Source organism: Martes martes, assembly GCF_963455335.1.
Source record: "Martes martes genome assembly, chromosome: 16".
NCBI lineage: Eukaryota > Metazoa > Chordata > Mammalia > Carnivora > Mustelidae > Martes > Martes martes.
In genome coordinates, this window is record NC_137904.1 from 18,391,997 (window position 1) to 18,409,932 (window position 17,936).

Below are 17,936 nucleotides of genomic sequence, written 5' to 3' on the forward strand. Positions count from 1 at the left end.
AACGAGCCGGGGCTGGAATAGAGTCAGAGTTGTGGGAAATTACCAAAAAGCGGGAAGGGGTGGTTAGGTAATGGGATTAGGCCATCTGGGTTTGCTCATTAGTGCTTTTCCGGAGGAGAAACAAACTTTTCATATTTCAGGACAGAAATTAATTTTGCAAATTGGAGCAAGACACCCAGGGAAGCTAGGCCCTTACCCTCCCACAGGGACTGGAGGCAATGCAGAACTTTGGGAGTCTGCATTTAGAAGAAATGGCTCCCAGATCGTTAAGAGAGTCCTGGGTCATAGAAGGTACATCTCACAGGGGCAGAGGAGGGATTTACAGTTGCAATTTCTTTAAGTAAATGCTTCTAAGAAAAGTGAGGTTAGAGCCCCAGAGTCAGGTTTGGGCTGGAACAAACAGTAAATTTTCCTGGCATTTTGAGCCTCCTTAGGCAGTCATTTAAGGGACAGGGCTGAGAGCTGCGGTTTTTGCAGCCAAGGCTGAGGTCCATTTGCAAGAGAGTTCAGAGGAGCCTCAATAAAGTTTGGTCAAGGAAAGAATCTGTCACAAGCAAGTCTAACGATGAAGAATGTGTGCTCTCAAATGAGTGCCAGTGCAGAGACTGTCTTAGCAGGAACTTAAGCCTCAGCCATCTTTGCCGATTACGCCGTCAGAAAAATGCTCTGCTATGCCCACATTGTCAAAAGGCTCTTAAATACAGGTATCCAATGTGTAGCTTCTGCTCAGTAATAAATAAAAGTCCTTAGTTCATAAAGCAAAAAAAAGTTTTATTTTTATTCCTTCTTCTAGGTGAAGTTCTTACAGATACTGGGTTTTGAATACAATATCCTTTTAAAACATTTTTATCAGTTTTATTTTCCTGCATTATATCATTTTTTAATCACTGTTCTATGAATGTGCTAAGTCTAAAGAATTAAGGTTAAAATACACTGGGAAAAATATATTCTTATCTCACATGCCTATTCCTTGAATGACTCAGTACTTTTTCCTTACTTCATTTTTTCCCCTTAAATAAATTTTCTTTTTTCCAGTGTCTACTGATCTCTAATACATCTCAAAACATAGGTCAATTTCTGATTCCTCAATGACCTCTATTTTCTTTGTTATAAGTGACACCTTCCTCTAAACGTGGGTATATTTTTATTTATACTTCTATCATTAAACATACACATGCTGCCATCTATTAAAATAAATTTTATACACTACTTATCTCCTCATTCAGAATGAAATGTGTTGAGCCTGGATCATCTGTCAGTCATTTTCGTACTCTGTTCAATTTAGTAAACATATTACTTTTTTCTACAACATTCTAGAGACAACTGTAACCATTGGAACTATGAAGATGAACAATCTAAAATCTATTTCTTTTTTTTTTCTTAACATATAATGTATTATTTGCCCCAGGGGTACAGGTCTGTGAATCATCAGGCTTACACACTAAAATCCATTTCTTCAAGGAGGATTAAATATTACGTCATTTTTGAGGAGAGAAAAGACATAGCAGAACTATCAGTTTCAGCATAATTTGTAAAGTCAACTTTGGGTAAAAACTTTTCACAGAAGATGTGAGGCCTCAGTTAAGTATTGAGTGATGTATTTTATCCTTGGCAAATAAGAAGGTTGAAAAAAACGAGATATGTTTATAGGCATGAGAAATAATGTCCAGGCATGAACAATGCAAATTACAGTATAAAGTTGTATTCGTCTAAGGAGTCAGATGACCCGCAAATGAGCTTATTAGAAAATGTCTTTAGCACCAATTAGAGGTGATACATAGGACTTCTTGTTTCAACTCTGGCATGTAAAAAGCTTGGAAATCTTCACTATGGTCCTTATGGCAAGAAAAGTCTGGGCAAAACAAAAATCAATACATTCTCTTGGATATGTCAGAGAACTAAGGTCACTAGGCAGACTCCCATCCCCAAACTAGAAAGACCCATACACTGAAAAATACAGAGCTTCAAAAATTTGCTTATATGGAGCAGAAGCTGCTTGAATCATAACTGGTAGGGATATTCAATGCTCATTTTTCCCCCTAAGTTTTTAAAGGCTAAATATAGGTGAACATAGGAATGAGAAACTACCAGGGAAACAATGTGAGGCTGTTCCCATACTTCAGTGGGCAGAGTTTCCCTGTGAACAACCCAGAAATATGTCCTCTTGATTCTGGAAGTAAGAGGGGAAGAGTAACTACTGTGAGATATGCCCAGAGTCTTTTGGATAAAAGACCTAATCTCTAGGAGAAAACACAACCCTCCCCCCTACCCCTCCAAAAAAAAACAAAAAACAAAAAAACTAAAAAACAAAAAAACCACATTCCCAGAGTGTAATTCTGAAACCATACCTGAGTTGAGGAAAGAGAAATTCTCACCGTCCAGCCCCTTCCAGTCTTCTTGTCTCACCTAACGTGGGAGAGGTGTACTGAACACAGAAGACAGGGATCCGAGGAAATCCATGAAGACTGCTGCAGCCAAGAGATAGAGAAAAGGTGGGAAAAGTTTGTGAAGAATTACTATAAGGGACCATCACTAACATGGACTTAGGAAGCTAGAGGGAGAGTCTGATAGGGAAGACTTACCATTCTATGTAAAATATAGCAAGATTTAGAGTTAGAGACCCCTAACCAAAGAATCTCAACAGGAAAGTATCATCAGTTACATGTCCCAAAGGGAAAGATATGCATTGCGTTTTCTATAAGACATCAGCCACCCCCTCTCCAACTCAGTGAATGAAAAACCCTCATCACCCTAGGGGAATTCTTGCTTTTCTCAATGGAAATTTGTTCAAAACAACCCCTCCCAACTGCCCCCTTCTTCTCCTTTGTGTGCTGTACTTGCCTATATATATATAATGTTCTTCTCCTTTGTGTGCTGTACTTGCCTATGGTTTTGTCATAGCTTATTTGTCCCAGATAGCAACTCTCTGTTATGCCCAAATAAACCCATTTTTGCTGGTAAAATAACAGGCAGTTTTATTTTAAGGTTAATGAACTGTATAACTGGAGAAAAACTTATGAAGTTCACAGTGCTAAGATGGCCCCTCCCAAAAAAATAAAACCTGATATATATATATATATATATATTTTTTTTAAACCTGATATTTAATAAGAAGATTATAGAATAGTCCCTTTCCTCAGATCTTATCATCAAACCAATACAGCTTCAATATAATAAATTCAAGTGAATTCAAACAAGAGGGACTACAAGACACAGACTGACTCTGAGGGGGTGATATATAGAGAAACCAAAGTCCAGAGAAAACAACAAAAACAAAGAGGATACTAGAGGAATTTGAAGACTTTGGCATTTCTTCTACAGTAAATATTTTAAAAAGCCAAAACCCTAACCAGTTTAACGTAAATCCTTACACTGAAATCCTCTTTCCCTCAATTCAGTTTTTATTAACCAATACATCATGTCCAACTTTCAACAAAAAATTGCAAGGCATGTCTAAGGCAAGAAAAAGCAGATTCTGAAAGAAGCAATGATCTGAACCAGACTCAAAGATGGCATAGATGGAATTAATAGACGTGAAATTTAAAATAACAGTGGTTAATATGTGAAGAGCTCAAATGGCGAAATAAGTGTCTTACAAAAATGGTTACATTGAGGGAAGCAGAGAGATGGATACTTTAAGACAGTATCTAAAAGAAATGCTAGAAATAGGAAAGGTAGCCTCAGAAATGAGGGGTTCATCAGTGGACTCAGCACAACTCAGGAAGGAATCAATGAGCTTCAAGATAGATCAAAATAAACTGACAAAAATGAAGTGTAAACATGGAAAAAGGAAAACAATAACACACCCAAGACACTGTGGGGCAATATTAAAATGTGTATTATACATGTAACTGTAATGTCAAATGAGAAGAGAGAACAAAATTTTAAAAAAGAAATATTTGAAGCAATAATGGCTGAAACTTGCAACATTATTAATAGGCCAAATCATAGCTCTAGATTGTTCTGAGAATATCCACCGGAATAAAACAAAACAAAATAAAGCAATCTGTCAAACACCCATACCTAGACATATTACATTCAAACTAGAGAAAATCTCAGACAGGTAGAAATTTCTTAGGAAAAAAAGAACCTAAATTCTTGAGGAACAATGGTAAGTATTATGTGGATTTCTCATATAAAATTATGCATGCAAGAAGAGGGTGAGATGGAATACTAGTGTATTGCCAGAAAACTCCAGGAACCTAGATTTCTACACCAGAAATCAACCTTCAAAGAAGGAGATAAATACTTTCTTTTTTTTTTAATTTTATTTAGTTACTTGATGGGGAGAGAGAGAGAGAGATCACAAGCTGGCAGAGTAGCAGTTAGAGGGAGAGGGAGAAGCAAGTTCCCTGTTGAGCAAGGAGCCCGACATGGGGCTCGATCCTAGGACCCTGGGATCATGACCTGAGCCAAAGGCAGTTGCTTAGCCAACTGAGTCACTAACTAAGGGAATCCACCGCCAGCAACCTGCTCTGTAAAGAAATACTGAAAGAAATTTTTTAAGCATGAAGATGTTAAAGAAATTTGGATCTACACAAAGAAAATGTGAGACATTTCCCAAAATAAAGTAAGCATTGCTAAGAGTCACTCAAAACAGTCACAAAGTTATTGAGGAAGTAGGGTTTATGTGGGTCTCCTGTTTCAATTAACAAAACACCAAGAACTTCCAATTTTTGTCAATTTCAGCTTCACCACCTGTTAAAACACATCTTCCTATTTTGGACTGAAATAGATAATGAAACACCGATTAGCTAAATAACCAATCACATATAGTCAGCTTAAAATCTGCCAGCAGCAATCATAATTCTTACAACACAAACTTATATAACCTTGTGGGATTCTTTTGGCTTTATAAGCCTGCACTTTCTGCTTGCAACTTGGAGCACACTTTTGATTTCAGATGACTGTCTGCTGGTGTGCAATCCCTATAGGCCCAAATAAACACTTTCAGTTGCTTTATAGCCTCACTGTCTTCTTGGAAACAGAATGGAATGGAGAAAGAATCAAACAGGGTGAGGTAGAATCTTTTTTTTTTTATCCTTAACTGATCTAAAATGTAACTGTTTACTTAAGGTAATAACAGTAAAAATGTATTTAGTAAAATAGCATAGGGATAAGTGAAGTGTTGTAAGAGGCAGGAGAGTGGAATTTGGAACACTCTGTTACCAGGTATCCATAGTACTTGGGAAGTGGTGCTGCGATTTGAAAATGAACTTAGATTAGTTTAAATGTGTGCTGTAAACACTAGGGTAAACACACACACACAAAGTATAATTGAAATGCTTTCTAAGAGAGGAGATAAAGTGTAGTCATATAAAATGCTCATTAATAGCAGAGAAAGAAGAACAATAAGAGAAGAAACAAAGACCAAATGTCTATTGATAGAAAGCAGTTACAGACATGGACATTAATTCAACTATATAAACTATACAAATAAACACTTTTAATGTGAATGATATAAATACATCAGGGAAAAGATAAAGATTGTCATCATCATGGATTAAAAACAAACAAATAAATACCACCTAAGGCTCAACTACCATGCTACTTACAAAGAAAAACACACTCTAAGTATCAAGACTCAGACACACTATAGTAAAGGGATGGAGAAAATACACCATGCAATCACTAATAGAAAGAAAACTAGGGTTTTTACTGCAGGTAGAAATACTCCAGAAAAGGGAAAATGAACAAGAACAAAGAAGACAAAATGATGCTAAACTGTATGCACTTGGCAGAAGAATGTAAAGATAACTGACACAAAACCTGATGAAACTTATGGAAGAAATAGACAAATCCAGGGGCGCCTGGGTGGCTCGGTTGGTTCAGCATCTGCCTCAGGTCATGATCTTGGGATCCCGAGGTCGAGGCCTGCATGGGGCTCCCTGCTCAGCAGTGTGTCTGTTTCCCTCTCCCCTAGCTTGTGTTCTCTCTCTCTCTCTCTCTCTCAAATAAATAAATAAAATCTTAAAAATAAATAGACAAATCCAGTCCTATAGCTGAAGACTTAACATGTTTTGTCAGTAACTGATAGATTAATCAAGCAAAAAAATCAAGAGAGGTATAGATGACATGAAGAATGTCATACAGATGACATTATCAGTTTGACAGAATTCATATCTATAAAGTATTTCATCCAATAAGAGTAGAATACACATTCTTCAAAAGCTTGCTAGAAACATTCATTGAGATAGACCGCATTCGGGACCATCAAACACATTTTAACAAATTTAAAAGGAAATAGAAAACATGCAAAGTATGTTCTTAGACCACAATGAAGTTAATTTAGAAATCAATAATGAAAACATAGTTGGAAAATCTCAAATATTTCAAAAAATAAATAGCACACTCCTAAATGACATATGAATTAAAAATATGTCTCAAAAGAAATTGAAAAGATACTTTAAACTAAATGAAAAAAAAAGAAATTTAGTGAAATGTGTAGGATTCAGCAAAAACAGTACTTAGAGGGAAATTTATAGCATTAAATATCTATATCAGAAAAGAAACAAAGTGCTCTAAAATTTATAACCTTGCTTCTACCTTAGGAAACTAGGGAGGAAAAAAGTTAATCCCAGAGGAAGAAAGGAAGCAAAAGAAAAATATAGAATAACACTAGAGAAGAGACCAATCAGCTTAAAAACAGAAAAATAGGGGAAATCAACAAATCCAAAAGCTAATTCTTTGAAAAGATGCAATAACTGATAGATTTCTATCATGTCTTGCCCTGGGAAAAAAGATGAGAGGCACATCACTCCTATTAGAAATTAAATAGAGGTCAAGACCACTGATTTCATGGGCCTGAAAAGATAATAAGAAATGTACAAATAGTTCCACACCCATAAATTTGATAACTTAGATAAAATGAGCAAATACTTTCAAGATACAACCAAAACTCATGTGTGGATAAATAGATCATCTCAAAAGGCCTATAACTATTAAATTAATTTTAAAACCATAAACAAAAATCTTTCCAAAAGAGAAGGCACCTGGACCAAAACATTTCCAGTTCCACTGGGGACTTCTACCAAACATTTGAGGAAAACATATGACTTCTCCATAATCACTTTTAGAAATAGAGGCTGAGGGAACACTTACTAACTCATTCTATTAGTTCATTATACTAATATCAAAATCAGACAAGAGCATTGGTAGAAAAGGAAAGTTAAAGAATAATGTATCTCGGGGTGCCTGGGTGGATCAGTGGGTTAGGGCCTCTGCCTCCGGCTGGGGTCATGATCCCAGAGTCCTGGGATCGAGCCCTGCATCGGGCTCTCTGCTCAGCAGAGCCTGCTTCCCTTCCTCTCTCTGCCTACTTGTTATCTCTGTCAAATAAATAAATAAATAAGAATAATGTATCTCATGAATCTTTTGTGAAGATTGTTTTTATAAGAGAACACTTAAACGTGTGCAGCTATTTTCTTATTTTGAAAAGACTTTGCAAGTTTAAAATGTCATAGCAAATAATCAATACTAAAAATTTGTCCACACTGAGATACTGTGTATACAAAATGCCTTAATTATTAATAAGCCAATGTGTATTATACCAATATCGTTTAAAAAAATTAAAAGCAACCATGCTTCTGGCATGATATGGTCATGGAATTAAATCAGGGGTTTCCGCTCATGTAAAATGTTGTTGTTAAAACTATTCCGTACCATTTTTAAAACTTGAGAATATTTTTAGTATCTCTGATTTTTCTTTTTGCCAGAATCATTGTGTCATGTATGTATGTGTTATTACTATATAAAAGAAAAAGGTGAATATGTATTTCTATGAATGCTTAACTAGAAATGTCCACGGATTTGGCTAATTTATATTCACTTTTTATTGTATATAGAATCCTAATATTTTCAGTTCTGTATCATTTAAGCTTTCTTCATTTGAGTAAATTCACTAAATATTTCTAAAAAAAAACCATATTTGTTGCTAAACGATTGTCCTTTTGTCATGTTCAATTAATTCCAATTTTATATAGTATTATAACTTCAACCAGCAGTAGATCTAACAGGTGTCTTAACAGTGAATAGATAGAAATAATGTATACAATTAAATTTGGTGAGAAATAAGTGGCCTTTTTTTATGATATTTCAAATGAAGGCAACTGCTTCTTTTCCTGAGGATATCATTTATTTCCGTTATTAAATCAGTGAAAAACGAATATAGATTTAGCTTGAGAGGGAGAGGTTGCTGGTCTTTTCTAGCTTGGTATTTTTCTTCTGTTTTATGTATTTGTGAGTCAGTATCCTGACTTCCGTCCCAAGTCGTCTTGTCAGTGGTCATTGAAGGTACTTATTAAATAGTAAATATGTCTTAGATTTTTTTTGAATTCTTAATCCAAATTTATATTGGAGCAAACTCCAATTTATGGCAGTGATTTGGGATGCTAAAATCCCTGGCCTAAGATTCTGGTTATAAATAGTCTTCATTATAACTTTATTTAGCTACTTAGCCACTGGTTCTATCAACAGTATTCTGAATCACCAAAGAGAAATTGAAATCTAGGACCTGTGTGAGTGCTTCAGAGTGAACCACGTGACCAAAGACTCTAACAATCCTATTACACAGATGCTGTTATCCACGCTCTTTTCACTAGCTGCCTCATGAGCTGTTTGTAGGGGAGGACTACTTAATCTGCTCATCGGCCAGAACTTTTTGGGCCTGATGATTTCCCCAAAATATTTGTTCTTTCCATTAAATTAAATTTAATGGAATTCTTTAAATTAAGCATGCTAATAGAATTTTTTGAAATATGGTACTATGTGCCAAAATCTTAGGCTTAAACTCTCTTGAGAATATATCATCAGATGATAATTCCAATGAAGACATTATATTGGAAATTGTATTAGAAGTCACACTAATAAAAATTGAAACATTTTTAAATCAACTTAAATTTTATGTAGATTAATCTAAATCATAGTCTACTGAATAAGAAAAACACTTTTTTTAAAATCTTAGCTCTTCTAGTGGGTGAGTGGTGTTAGATAATTGTGGTTTTAAATTGTGTTTCCCTGATAACTCTGATAACTAATCATGTCACACAATTTATTTGCTTATTGTATATCTTCTTGTCAATGTTCTCAGGTTTGGGGTTTATTTATCTTTACACATTTAGGTTGCAGGAGATCTTTATGTATGATGGATGTCTCTATCTCTACCTTTACCTCTATCATCTCTATTCTCTATCTGTAATCTATATCAATACCTATCTGTAGCGTCTGCACTATATATCTGTAGCTACACTTTTTTTTTTCTAGTCTGTGGCTTGCAGTTGATGAATTTCACTTCACAGTGTTTTATCTTATGGTCAGTGCTTTCTGTGTCCTAAAACAAAACAGAAGAACTTCTAGAAGTCTTAAAGTTTTAGCTTTTATGCTTAGTTCTATCATACATTTGAATTAATTTTTGTGTAGACTATGAAAAACTTAAGGTCATTTTCTTCTTGTTCCATAGAAATGTCCCATTGTTTCAGTACCATTTGATAAAAAGTGTTTTGTTTGTTTTGGAATCTTTGTGGGAAAAGAAGCCTAATTCTAGACTCTCTAATATTTTCCATCAACTTACTTGTGTATCTTCACATCGATAACACACTTTCTTGATCATTCCACTTTAAGTGTTAAAATCAGTTAATGTAAAGTTTTTTTCTTTTTAAATACTGCATTGGATATCCTAGGGTTTTTGGATTTCCTTATACACTTTAGAATCTTTTGTAAATATATACATTATACTGTCATTTCAATTAGGGATTTTATTTAATATATAATTGGGGAGGTATTTTGTCTACAGTCAATATATAAGCATTTTACATGTGTCTATATGTGTATATATATATATATATATCTTTATTAATTTCTTCCAGCTTTAATTTGTAAATATCAAAAACTAAGTCTTGCACATATCTTTAAATTATCTTTATTTTACTTTTCTGATATTGTTAGTGATATTCTTGCATTTTATTTTCTAATTTTTCATATACAATTGAATTTTGGATTTGAGGATTTAGTTTATTTTCTGAAATAATTAGTGCAAAATTAACACTATTTCTTGCAATAATTAGCATTATTTAAGTAGTTGCTAAAACTCACCACTAAAGCAATGTGAACCTGGAGTTTTCTTTGTTAGGAGTCTGGGTTTTTTTTTTTTTCTTTTTAATACAAACTTTATTTCCTTCAGAGATATACTCATAAAGGTTTTTATTTCTTCTTGTGTCAGTTTTAACAAACTTTTTATTTGAGAAATTTTTGACTTCTATGCAGTACAACTATATTTCAGTATAGAAATCTGAATGCAACTTAGGACTTCTATTTCATTTGATATTAAGAAGGTCTTTGGAAAATTGGGCTAGTTTATATTCTATTTATTAGTCCTGCCGGGGGGGGGGGACCAGTACTAATGCTTTTATTGACTGTCAATATACATAAAACTATAACTTTGATATAGCTCAACAGAATTCAAAATTGAATTGCTGAATAAAGCAATGGCATTAAGTATTTTGTGATTTTTTTAAAATCACCATAATTATCTTAGAGTCATGTGGTAGTCTCTCCTCCAAAGAACTTTAAATATGCTCCTAGTCATTAAGTAGCAGGTTTTTAACACATGGATATCAGGCAGTCAAATATCAAGTACCCCACTAACATTATGTGTAAATCCTTAACCAATATTTCTTTAATTTTCTCATCCTGTGCGGTGATGGATTTAATATGAGTGTCCAAATTAAACACACACATACACAATATTAAAGACATCCTTAGATTAGTATTTGAGAGAAATCACTATGACTGTCATTTGTCTACGTTTTTGTTTCTCTTCCTAATTCCTGCACAAAAAGATCAGTAGAGCTATTTATTTCTTCTGGCATAATGCTATAATCCTGGATCCCAGAAAGAAGTTCCTAAATTGCCAGGATGCCCTCTTGACATCTTTCAGGTCAGAATTGTAAAGGATCATTGACATTTATTAAACTGAGGCACCATCTGTTTTGACTAGAATTAAATACAGAAAACAAAGAATATATATTTGTTTTGTTCTCACTCCCTTTCTTCGTCCCTCTGTTTTTTTCTCAAGTTTGGAAGTGCCTTCTTTAAGGAGGCATCAATATTTCAAATATTGTGTCTCAAAGATTAAGAAATATGTCTAATGGGACACTGTAAACGTAACTGGTTCAAGGCTCGTTCTGAACGGCATAAGAGTAAAGTAAAATTTGTTTGTATCTCAACATGTCTGGATATTTGACATCTAAGTGGTTATGGTCTCAAATGGGGCATGGATTTAAGAATAACATTAGTGTCCTGCTTACCTCAAATAATAAGAGGTTGTCATCTCCATGAAAAAATAGACGGCATGTGCAGTAAAGTAGCATCATCTAGATGATGTTGTCAGGCAGCCCTTGACTGAGCTGTAGAGATCCTCAGAAACCAAAATAAGGGGGAGTTTATATGAGTCTTAATGTCGGAATAGTCTTTGAAGTTGCAAAAATATATTTCTCATTATAAAAACAACTTAATAAAAGGAATTGAGCTAACTGAACTAAAGATTAACTTAAAACTTTTACTTTGGTGGAAGATCACTCCATGCATATTAAAAAAAAAGCCAGAAATACTTGTTTCGTGAAATTCCTTCTGTGGGAGGAAAATGAGGTATATTTGGGATGATTTACCACATCCATGGCTTAGAGTGTAAAAACCTCTGTGCAGATGCTGAGATTCATGCTCAGGAAACAGCTTTCATAGTGAACCAAGCCTTCAATCCCTGATAGCGTGGGATACTACAGCAACTACTATAGAGACCTGGGCTGTGGTGTGGGTGGGGCTGTGGCAGCTCCTGCAGATGGGGCTGTGGCTGTGGTTGGGGAGGCTACAGATATACCTGCTGCCTCCCACCTTGCTATGGTGGATATGGATTCTATCTTCTATTAAAATTCGTCTTTATGAGTCTACTATCGGGTTCCATGAGTGGACTTTCACAATCTGATTTCAACCTCTGGGTCAACCAAGATTTTGCTGGATCCATTTATCAAAATAGTACTTAAAGCTTCCAGTACATTTAGAGTTACACAGCTTTTTATCTATCATGTCTCCTTGATTTCTTTAATAAAGTCTCTTAATTTGAAAGAGCAAATATAGCTTTTGTTTATTTCTTTATTATCAATTATATATGTAACTAAACATAGATCTTACTCAACTTTCAATAAAGATTCCGATATATGTTTTTGCGTATTAAATATTTATTTCACAAAGGGAGACATAAAAAAACAATAAATTTAGACTGAAATGAATAATAACTTCTCAAATACATGTTGATTTTTTTCTTTATTTTAGTCAGATAATATTTGTATTTAAATTAAACAAGGATAGGAGTGCCAGGGTCTCTCAGTCCTTGAACGTCTGCCTTCAGCCTAGGTCATGATCACAGGGTCCTGGGATCGAGCCCCGCATTGGGTTCCTAGTCCATGGGGAGCCTGCTTCTCCATTTCCCACACCACCTGTATGTGTCTCTCTGTCTAATATATAAATAAAATCTTTTTAAAAATTAAACAAGAATAAAACATGAAGTCTAATGATTGTGATGTATTCATGACAATAAATAAAAAATAATTCATATGTTTAATATTTTTTGCAATTCCTTTTATCAATGCAGCCCAAAATGAATACATAACTCATCATTCTTTCAAACTGTGTCCTTCTTCAGTTCTTTCATGACAAGAAAAGAAGAGTGATAGATCAAAATAGTTCTCTGAACTTCTAGGAAAAGAAAGTGTTTTTTAAATTAATTTCTTGATTATATATAATATTTTTCTCTGTTTCCTCTACTTGGCATTCTCACGAAAATAATTATTTTACGAATTTATTAAAAATACTTCAAATTAGTTAATTAAAATGTATGTAGTATTAAGAATTTATTTGGTTTAGATTTTTACCACATCATTGTTCCTCTGTAGTATGCAGTGATATTCTTTGTTTTTTTGGATGATTCTTTAAACTTTTTATTTTGAAATAGTTACAGAGTCATAGTAATTTGCAAAGATAGTACAGAGAGCACCTGCTCACCCAGTTTCCCCTAACGGTTACATCTTATAAAATTATAGTATAGTATCAAAACGTGAATGATCTTTTTTTTTTAAGTTCATCATTGTTCACTTCCCTTTTTTAAAAAGATTTTATTTATTTAGATAAAGCACAAGTTTGGGGAGGAGCAGAGGGAGGGAGAAAGAGCATCTCAAGCAGACTCCATGCTGACCATAGAGACCAACGTAGGGTTTGGTCCCATGACCGTGAGATCATGACCTGAGCTGAAATCAGGAGTTAGACGTTCAACAGACTGAGCCACTCAGGTGTCCTGATATTCTTCTTTTTTACTTTCATCATCATCATCTTCATGGCATTCAAGCCTTTTGCAACTGTAAATGAAGTGTAAACACCTAGATACAACCAGGAAATATATCACTCTGTAGCTTTCCTTGATGAGAGTCATCATTCATCCAAAGGATTTTTTTAAGTAGATTTCCAATCAATTATCACTAATCAAAAGCAAGCATGTTGTTGTTGGTATTTTACATAACAGAGTACTTAAAATATGTAATAAAAATTTTTGTCTTTTCAAATTTGAATGGCATATTCAGGAAATGCAAAAAGATAAAGTTTTTTGTTGCTGTTTGAGTTGGCGAAATCCAATAATAAAAGGACAACAGCAGAAGTGAGAGCTCACCTAGAATTAGATATAGTGCTGTGCTGCCCCTTATATCATACAAGTGAAGAAACTCCAGATAGTTAAGTGATTCCTGGAGTCACAAATACCACAAGTGTCAGAAACAAGATCAAAAACCAGTTCACTGAAACCTGGTGATCTACCCCATCATGCTGATTCTCTTTCATTATATATTTTCAAATTTGAATACCATCTGGAAAGTTCTTGTCATATTTCCATGAATAGCTACTATTTTATAGCTGAGTTTATGGGGAATAGTTCCCTCTGTTAGATTAACTACCTCTTATTGTGTTTTCTTTTACATTTTTATTGTGAAAATTTTATTTTATTGTATATAATCAACTTCTCAATTTGTAATTTAGTTGTACTTCAAGGCAAATGAAGAATGAATAGTGTTAAAACTTAATCCTCATCACAGTTTTTTATTAGAAAGATTTGGATTTGTTTATACAACCTGAAGATAGAAAAAAAACATCAGTTGACTCCTGTCACTTGTCCTATCAAATGCCATATTTTCATAGGTAAGGACATCAGGAATAGAGTTTGGTCATGCCTTTAAAGAGCTTTGGTTCCTATAACTAAATAACATTTGAAAGTATCCTATTCTCACACAGGTCAGTACCTTTGCAGCCCAAGGAAGGTAGTACAAAGTTACAAAGAAAAAGAATTATCAGTATACTTAGAATGAGAAAAAAAAAAAGTGACATTCCTAGTATAATGTAGTGTATTTTTGTGACCTACAATTTCATGTGGTTTTGATTTATGTCTGAGTCACAGAACAACCTTTGGAATTTACAACAGAAGTTTCCATTATGGATTTGTAAAGACTATTATTTATCCCAAGTGAAAACAGATTTTCTTCTTTACTACCCATTATCATAGTATTATTTCACATGTATTTTGAGGGAAACTTCCTAAGAGTGAAAAGAAGAAAAAAAATAATCTACTTTGGGTCCAGCAATTGAACATAAAACAATACTTCTACAAAGAAATATATAGTCTTCATTTTCCAATGGATATTTTCATTTTAATAATTTTTTCACTTAGAAAAAAACCAAGACAAACATTTTTGCTATGTATTTTATAATACTTCAGTATTGATATTTTGCTGCTCATTAACAGTAAAATTGGTCTTGTGTAAAGCTATCACGTTTTATCCTTGAAATTATTTTTATTTCTTATTTGACTATTGAGGTTTTCCATTTTTGTTTTTTAGTGCCTTATCTCAGATGGACACATCTCTTTCAAATCCAAATGAACAAAAACTAGCCATTAATCACTCTCACATGATGTGGTTAAGTTATTTGGACAAAAGGTGATATCCTTAATCCTGAGGTATTTATGGTTACATGTATTTGAAAGGACTTATTGAGAATGAAAAATTCAGCTTATCAACTATTTCTAGTTTAGGATGAGAAATAATGAAATAATATTTGGATAAAAGAAACTTGGGATATGTTGGGTTATGACATATTGAACCACATTTTGGTATTAAAATGGTAGTTTGCTAAGGTGGAGTCAGAGAGTTGCACTGGTTGTTGTAGCCATGATAGCTACTATCAGTTTACTTATAATTTCTTCATTAGTTCTATAAGCAGTGTTTAATTTCCTACTTGCTGTTTAGGATTAAAACATCTGAGGAAATTTACCTTTGTTAAAATAATTGAGAATCTCATAAAAACTCAACTGTATATTCAAAATCATGTAAGTTAAGGCGCTCCTGGATGGCTCAGTTGGTTGAGTGGCCTACTCTTGATTTTGGCTCAGGTCATGATCTCAGGGTCCTGGGATTGAGCCCTGGGTCAGGCTCCACACTGTGGAGAGCCTGCTTGGAGATTCTCTCTCTCTCTCTCCTGTTGCTGAAGATAGTTCTTAAAGCCAAAAATATTATAAAGGTTATTATCATTAAAATGCAAAAAATCAACATGTACCTTCTTTTAAAAAATGTTTTCTGAACAGAGGCACTTTCTTCGGTCTTCATCTTGATAAACAAATTTCCTTTTTGAAAAATATTGATTTAACAGCTGTAAATTGAACAAATATCTGTGAATTTAGTTGGAGATGGAATTATCCACTTGGGAGATGACAGAAAGGAGAAAATTTTTAATTATAAAAGGAATGTCATCAAATGTAAATGATGTTAATATACCTGGTAATAAGCAATTCAATTTAGGGTTTGGAATGTACAAAATGTAAAGCGGTAGGCATTTCTTCCCATAAAAGCTAAACAATAGGTTCAAGGACATTCTAAATAAGAAGGTAAGTAAACCAAGGTATTTTAATGGGAATGAGGGCCTCTCCCTGTGTCAAGAGACAGAAGAATAATGAGTTAACAACATTACAGATAATATGCAGCATGACACAAAGGAAAAGTATACATGTGATTTATCGTATGTTCTGCTCAGGGTATATAAGCATCTCTCTACCCATGCTGACATTCACACTCAGGATCTGGACTTGAACAGCAAACCAAACTCATCACCCCTGACACCATGAGCTACTACAGCAACTGCTATGGAGGCCTGGGCTATGGCTGTGGAGGTGTTGGTGGCCTGGGCTGTGGCCGTGGCTAGGGATGTGGCAGCTTCCACAGACGAGGTTGTGGCTGGGGCTGGGGCTGGGGCTGCAGAGGCTACAGATATGGCTCCCATAGCCCATCTTGCTATGGGAGATATGGATTCTCTGGCTTCTACTGAAATCCTGCTCCAGAAGCCCAACATCTGAGGCCACAAAAGGATTATCCAAATTTGACTACAATGACCAAACCAAACAAGATCATCTGGAGCCAAGCCAAGATCAAAAACATTTGGTATCTAAGACTTTAGGAATATTTATCATTTTATAATGGTCTCTTTCATGTTTCCTGGTGTCCTTTATTTCTGCTTTTATAACTGTGGGATTTCTCTATTCCTTTTGCAATAAATTATCCGAAGTTTAAATAGCATACGTGGCTTTCATTTTTTATGAAACTCAAGATGTCAAAGTGGTTATTTGTAACTGCACCCACCTGGCAATGAAGAAAATAAATTACTCCACAAAAAACCAAAATCCTAGGAGAGATATAAACATACACCCATATGGCTAGATAGATATATTCCAATCCATAACACTCAGTTGGAATGAAGATTTTTTTCCTCTGAACACTAGACCAAATCTTATTCAATGCTTTTAGTTAGATAACATTGGTATATGAATTATGTCATGGTACGGGGGGGGGGGAACCTATCCTCAATGTTATTCTTTTCACCTACTTTCTTTTTCCACAACAAACTTTATTATACCAAGTGATGTTTATCTTTCTCTCCTTCTCAATAGTGAGCCTGTCTATTGAAATTTGAATTCACTCAGCTTTAATGCATCTGTACTGTAGTTCATTACAGACTCATGTAGTGAAATGTCTTACTTTCTTATTTCACTCCTGGCTATAATACTAGATGGTTATTAAACTTGATATGATCCAGTTGTAAGTTGAGTTTCTTTCATGCTATATTTTTATGTTGAAATGATAATTGAAATAATTTGCTAAAAATTTTATATACCCCATATCGAACACTGGATTGCTTCTGGGCTGACAGTAAATGCACAAGGCAAGTGCAATAAATTATTAGAAACTTCATTCCAACCTCCATTTGTACCATATGGAGAGACCCAAACCCAAATTCTCCCCACCAGACTACTCCAAGGCTCTGTTCAGGGGTCCCAGGGTAGTGCTATTAAATTAGCAAGGAAGTAATTAAAGGAAAGATACCAGGCCAGTATCATTGTCTTCACTGTGTATTTTTCTTCCAGAAGTAAGACTGTGAAGAAAAAGACAATTTATCTGACATGGTTCTTTACTGAAAGAGATGGAATTTTTTTTTAAAGAGAAACTTTGAGAATGTTGGTAACTCAAAGAACCTGTTGGTAAGTGGGGGGATGAAGTTGACAGGGTATACAGAACCCAGGGATGTAAAGACTGCTAGAATAGTGACCAAGTTAACACTACAGTAACACCACTTTTTCCATTACTGTCACAGCTGCTTTTAGCCACTACTGGACACCACAACTCTGAATGAATTTTGAATTATTCTTTTGTCTTTTCACCACTTTGTCTAAGATCCAAGACCAAGTGACATCCTAATTCTTAATTCATGGATCCAATTATATCACTACTAGGAATAATAAAAGGAATTGTTCAGTCCTCCTCAGGGTCTGTCTGTATTGGGAATTACATTTCCTCATTCTG